Source organism: Molossus molossus, unplaced genomic scaffold, assembly GCF_014108415.1.
Source record: "Molossus molossus isolate mMolMol1 unplaced genomic scaffold, mMolMol1.p scaffold_m16_p_6, whole genome shotgun sequence".
NCBI classification, from domain to species: domain Eukaryota; kingdom Metazoa; phylum Chordata; class Mammalia; order Chiroptera; family Molossidae; genus Molossus; species Molossus molossus.
The window spans coordinates 62,892,590-62,899,396 of NW_023425399.1; positions in this window are offsets into that span (position 1 = coordinate 62,892,590).

Sequence of the window (6,807 nt, forward strand, 5' to 3'; positions counted from 1 at the left end):
ACCTTGTACATTCTAACCTCAGGGCCCAATTCAGCAATAAACATATATTTATTGATGGCTTGCCCAAGGATTGGTAGAATCTACTTATTCAAAAAACCAAAATGAACAGATTATAAGTGGTCATTGAGTTGTAATAGTAGTTTCCAAGGGGCAATAAAATAGCCCTAAAGCATCACAGACTCATATTTTAAAAATCTGATCAATGTTCCTGCCTCTGCCCTGGTCTACTTGATCCATCCTCTCAAGGTATTTGTCCAAGTAGGTGTCTGGCTTCTTTCAGGATTACCCTGGGGAGGACATTCTGCTTTCTGCATACTCAAATATTTCTAAAGACAGTGTTTCAGAGGCTGTGTTTACCTCTGTGGATTGTTTGACAAAACTCAGTGGTATGAAATTTAAACACTATGAACAGTTTGACTGGACAGTAGTAGGCTCCAAAAAGTCACCGCTACAGGATTATTCATCTTGTCATTCTCCTCAGTCCCCACTGCACTGACTCTCAAAGCAGGCATTTATTATGTGTTTGTTGACTGAGAATGAATGAATGAATGAATGAATGAATGAATGAATGGCTATAGACAGCATGAGGAAGGGCATGGGGAGACGTGCTTAGATAGTCTGTGGGTCATTGTTTCCTTGGGCCAGCTGTTGGGATCACCAGTGCTGGGCTGCACCTGGCCTCATGAGTCCCTCCTCATACCAGGATCTGGGGGAGGAGCACATCTCTTTTTGGCCCCACTGCCACATCTAGGAGAACGCTAAGGAGGATGTACCATCTCCCTAAGCTTGGCTTGAGCATATGAAAGTAGCTTATTCTAAATACAGGCTTAATCATAACCTTCACTGTGTTACTTTTCTTCTCTTTATTTTACCACATCTTGTCTCACTTATATTTTTGGAACAAAGGACTTTCATCGTTCTATTATCGTAGGGCTCTAGTCTTATAAAACATAAGAAACATTAACATTCTTGTTAAAAGCAAGTATTCTTTTTAAAGAATTCTCGGTATTACCAGTGGTAATTTTGGAAGAAAACAGGGTGGGTTCTCTCTGGCCCCTCAAAGAACTGCTTCTTGCTCTGGTCTCTGACACTATCTATATACATTTTTAAAATCACCTAGCAACCTTAGGTTTCATTTTCTTCACCTATAAGATAAGCTAAAAAAAAAAATAGGTCATCTCCAGGTTGCCTTCTAGCTTCAAAATTCTCTTTTCTGCCCATGGCTCTCCTGTATCCTTCACAGTGCTGGACACTAAGGTGACTGAGATTGGACCATGTTGGACACTGAGGTCATGTCCCTGGGATGCGTGCCCTCATGAAGCACAGCTAGTGCCTGGGGCTGAGAAAATAACAAATCCAGGGTTGTGCAGGCCTATAGCAACAAATAATAAGTGAGTGTCATTTATTCTGTTATCTAAAAGGCAGCATCATAAGGATCAGGAGTTCATTTGAAATTACCAGGTGCCCTTCTTGGAAATATGAAGTCTATGGAAAAGCTGAGTTAGAAATCAGTGGTATTGGGAACATGAGTAGTTCAATCACCAATTTGTTTAGACAAATTTAACTGAACAGAATCATGATCATCTGTATGGTTTTTATAAAACCAAGCACTTTACTCTTGGGATAACTTTTGCTCTGAATCCCCTTAAAGTAATATTTAATCTCCAATATAGTGTGTGGTAGGCAGAGTAATACCCCCCCCAAAGATGTTCACATCCTAATCCCTGAAAACTGTGTATGTTTTCAGTTACATGGCAAAGGGGGAATTAAGGTTACAAATGGAATTAAGATGACTAATCAGAAGTTATTCTGGATTACCTAGATTGGCCAAATGTAATCAATAGAGTCTTTTAAAGTAGAAGAGGGAGGCAGAAGTGCTGAGTCAGAGAGATACTTGAAGATGCTATGCTGCTGGCTTTAAAGATAGAGAAAGGGAACATGAGCCAACAAATGCAGGCTGCCTCTAAAAGCTAGAAAAGGCAGGGACACAGATCATCTCCTACAGTCTCCAGATGAATACAGCCCTGCTGATACCTTGATTTTAACTCAGTCAGACCCATTTCAGACTTCTGACCCACAGAACTGTAGGAGAATAATTATGTTGTTGTAAGCCACTATTCTGTGGTAATTTGTAGCCGCAGTGGTAAAAGACTAGTATAGCATGTATTCTAATACTCCAGAGATTTACTATAGTGATCTCATTAAGATGGCTGAAAATTAATAAATTTAAAACAAAATAAATACTAAATTAAAAATTGCAGAATAAAACTACAAGGAAATTAAGTGCACATTATTCTTTTGAGTTTGAACAAGGACAGGTGTGGTTCAGGGATAGGTATGATTACGAGATAAGGGCACCACAGGGCTTGTGACCACAGGGCTGAATCACTTTGTCTCTAAGCCATTATTAAAACATTCTTTTGCTTTAAAGTAGTCTGAAACAAAATGGCACTTGTTAAAGAGAGAAATTCCATACATTTTTATGAACAAGATAAGAGCTAGATAAACAATTACCCAGTTCAGATTGTATTATATAGTGTCCCGGAAAGGTCTCTATGAAGTCAAATCAGACCAAGAAATTCTGAATCAGTGCTACAGAGAGAGTGTTAGCATGTAGCTAGTGCGTGTCAAAGCAAAACATGTGTGTGCCCCATCATGACAGGCTTATACTTGGGCCAATGTGGCCATCTTATCACCTCAGTTCATATGTGAGGAAAGTCAGGCCCAGAAAAAGTGGGTGGCTAGCTCAGGATCTTGCTCAAACACTGGAAATGCTAGCGAGAGAAAAGAAGAATTAGGGACGAAGGATGAATGATGGGTGAGGAAATTGGAGCTCCAGCTAAAACTGTCCATTTGAAGTTTGCCTTTTCCATTACCCTAATCATGTTCCTAGTGATTAAAGCTATTCAAGTTTCATGATCAAATTTGGGTAAGAATCTTTTGATTCTTGTTAACTCTGAAACCTTGGGCAAGCTACTTAATCTCTCTAAGGTTCAATTTTCTCATCAATTTTCTATAATTGGAGATAGTACTTCATAGTATTATTATGAGCATTAAATGTAGTATGCATAGAGTCTGGGTTACAATAAACACTCAGTAAATGATATTTCTATCCCTTCATATCCAAAATGATATTCCAAATTGGGATTGTACAGCCTATAGTATCCAGCTTTCTCTCTATATATATTTAATGTTTTATAACAAAATTTTAAAAATACGTTTTTATTAATTTGAGAGAGGGAGAGAGAAACCTAGACAAGCTGCCTCCTGCATGCCCCCTACTGAGAACCAAGGCCATTATCCCAGGCATGTGCCCTGACCAAGAATCCAACCTGCAAACTGTTGGTGCATGGGAGAACTCTCAACCAACTGAGCCACACCAGCCAGGGCTCTATATTTTTTATTGAGTCTTTAGCCTGTTAGGATTTTTGGTTCCAGGGTATCAAGAAGTAGTGGATAGCCACAGAATCACTTCTTTCTTTGCATTAGCACAAGTTGCTATTTGTGGGAGCCAAAAGGGGACTGAAATAGCTGCTGTAACTTCCCCTTCATTTCCAGCAGCCCCTTTAGCTTCTTTAGCCCATTTACTGCCCATTTTCAATTCTGAGTCACTTCGAGTTTGACTTTCTGATAAGAGATGGGGGAGCAACAATGTTTATCATTCATATTATTTGCCCTAGTCTTTGAGATTTCACAGGACAGAAACACATGGAGTAGCCTAATGACCTTCAGTACTGCTCCTAACGAACTGGAATTTCCTCAAGCATACTTAGTGCCAAGCATTTATGTTCTCCTGGCTGCAAAAGAGTAAATGAGGCTCAAGAGATACCCAGCAACTTAATTGTCCTTGGTAAGCAAGCTCAATGGACTTTTGTAATCTTCTGTTATTGATGCATTTAGAGCAGCAAAAAACTGATACAATTGTGCAAAGAACCATTATTAACCAGGGTTTAGAAGAGATAAAGATGTGTGGCTGAGCTGGTTGGAGCGTCATTTTGTACACTAAAAGTTTGAGGGTTAAATTCCTGGTCAGGGTACATACCCAGGTTTCAGGTTTGATCCTCTGTTGGCAACCAATCAATGTTTCTCTCTCACTTCAATATTTCTCCCTTCCTCTCTCCCTTCTTCCCTCTCTAAAATAAAAAAAATTATTCTTGGGTGAGGATTTTTTTTTTTTTATCCTCACCCGAGGATATTTTTTTTTTTTCCATTTTTTTGTACAGATAGAGTGGGAGGGAGAGAGAGGAAGGGAGAGAGAGAGAGAAACATCGACGTGAAGGGACACATCGAGTGGCTGCCACCCACATGACCAACCAGGGCCGGGGCCAAACTGCAACCGAAGTACTTGCCCTTAGCGGGAACCGATCCTGGGTCTCTCCAGACCGCAGGCCGACGCTCTAACCGCTGAGCCAAACTGGCCAGGGCGGTGAGGATTTTTTTTAATTAAAAAAAAGAAGATAAAGATGCATAAGCAAGTGCAACAGGTCAAAGGAAAAATTTAATACAGAGGACAAATCAGATAAGTGTGAATGCCAAATAATATCACACATTTTAAAGAAACAAGAGTCAATATTCTTTTATGGATGATATAAATGGCTTGGTTTTGGTGTCCCAAGTTACAGCATTTGGTGCCAGTCTATCATCCGTGATAAAGCCTAGGTTTTATTTTACAGAAATTGAGAAGGTGGTATCTTGCCTAAATTTTTATCTGTTATTTGAGAGAATCTCATATTAGGAACTTCTATTTTTGAACATTCTAAAAGATGGGCATCTTGAAATTGCCTAGGTAACTACAAATAAATACAGTTCTGACATTGTTGAGCCTGGATTCTGGAAGCAGAGGTTGGGGATTGGTCATCAAGAAATAATGGTCATTTGTGAAAGAGGGCAATGATAGCTAGCTCGGTGTCCTATAACAGGGGACAAAATCATGTTGACCAATAAGGTTTCAAACCTCTATTTAGTGAAATGAATTGTTAGAAAACAGAATAGGTTTTTAAGAAATTACCCATCCATCAAACAGTCACACCAAAAATTTAGCATAAAAGGAAGTATGAGAAGAGAACTACAAAGGGCAAGAGATTTCCTCAAATAACCTGTGGCTCTTTGTAAGTATGAATATAATAAGGACGTCTGGCATTCTACTCTAAAATTGTTCTAAATTTTGAAAGAAAATCTTGTTGACTTGTTGATTTTAAATGGATACATAATTCTGTGAGTGATTTATTAACCTTCTAAATGCATCATTTCCCAAAACAAGTGAGTCTCAGTTTAGAGGAGAAAATAGTTGTATTTCTGCTTAGCAAATAATGTTTGTCATACTAATTACAGGCATGTTTACTTTATAGATGCACCCTTGAACATGTAGCATATAAGGTATTCTTTCTCTTAACAAAAGAGCAGCATCTTAACACCACAAGGTTGGCCTTCTTAGAAGAGGGAGGAAAAGGGTTTTCAGTCTCTTAATAGAAAACATTTTTAATTATTTGATTAAAATATAAACACGAGAAAACTACTTGGCCTGATTCATAAACATTTTACTCATCAAATCTTACATATACAAATTTAAAATCACTTAGGATAGCAACAGAAACTAGTACTTGGAGAGTGTCAAAAATATGCCAGGCATTTTGCTAGCTACTTTAATACATTGTTCCATTTCATTTTCACCGTAACTCTAGGAGATATGTGATTTGGAGCTGTCCTAGAGAATGTATTATTGTATTGCTTCTGGGTATATCAAAGATAAGGCAGTTGTTTCTATCAATGTGTGTTACCAAAAAAATAGAATTAGGCCATGGAAATTCGTTTTTCAGAGAAGATGACTTTATCACTGTCAAATTTTTTGTGCTCTGAGTAATTTTAAAACTAATATAGTATTGTAAAATTTTATCCAAGAAAAGGAACCAAACAGGAGTTTTTCAAGTCAAAATGCAAGTTTGGACATATAATCTTTTTGTAAATCTTGATATATTTTGTATATCTTCTGGTATATAACTTGAATGACAGGTATTATGAGTTAGATACATTCATAATTAACCTTAACATACAATTGAGGAGAATTGAACTATTCCTATAGGTTTTGGCTTACTTATTTTTAAAGTTACATTTCTCAGTGTTATATTTCCTCAAATGATAATATTCTTTCAGAATCCAACAGCATGACTGTGAATTTATATAAACATTTCTTGGTCATGTTTTGTATTAAATATATGGTTTTGACTTTGGAAAAACTGATGAAAGGAAAATATAATAAGTTTGTGAAAATTATCACCGAATAATAATGAAGTACTGTGCGTATTCTTCATCCCTTAGGTCATTTTTATATTAGTGAATAAACATATGGGTAAGTACCCTAGCAACTGCAGGCAGAGAATGTGTCAGTGGAAAGTCATCCAACAGCTGTGACTCCTCCTGAGCATCAGGAGCTCAGAACTTTGCTCTTCCCTATCATAAATGTGGGAAAAATGAGATGATTTCTAATGTAAATCAAAGTAAAAGTATAAGGGGGGGGGTAGGAATCCACTAAATATAAACTCTATGGCTTTCATGGGATTTGATTCCTCTACATCTACAAGAGCAGAATCAATTGCGAATATTTCTGAATTGTCAGAATTGGAAAAAGTCATTACTAAGGAAAAGAAACATGGGACATGTATTAGTTGATGAGCTGATCACTAGATTGAGTTAATTCCTGCTGAAGCACTAAAATGACAGTTTTAACTTATCCTTAGTGAGGTGTTTATATTTTAATTGAGAATGTTGAAAAGTTAGAATCCTCTCAAGATTCAAAGGAATACACCCCAA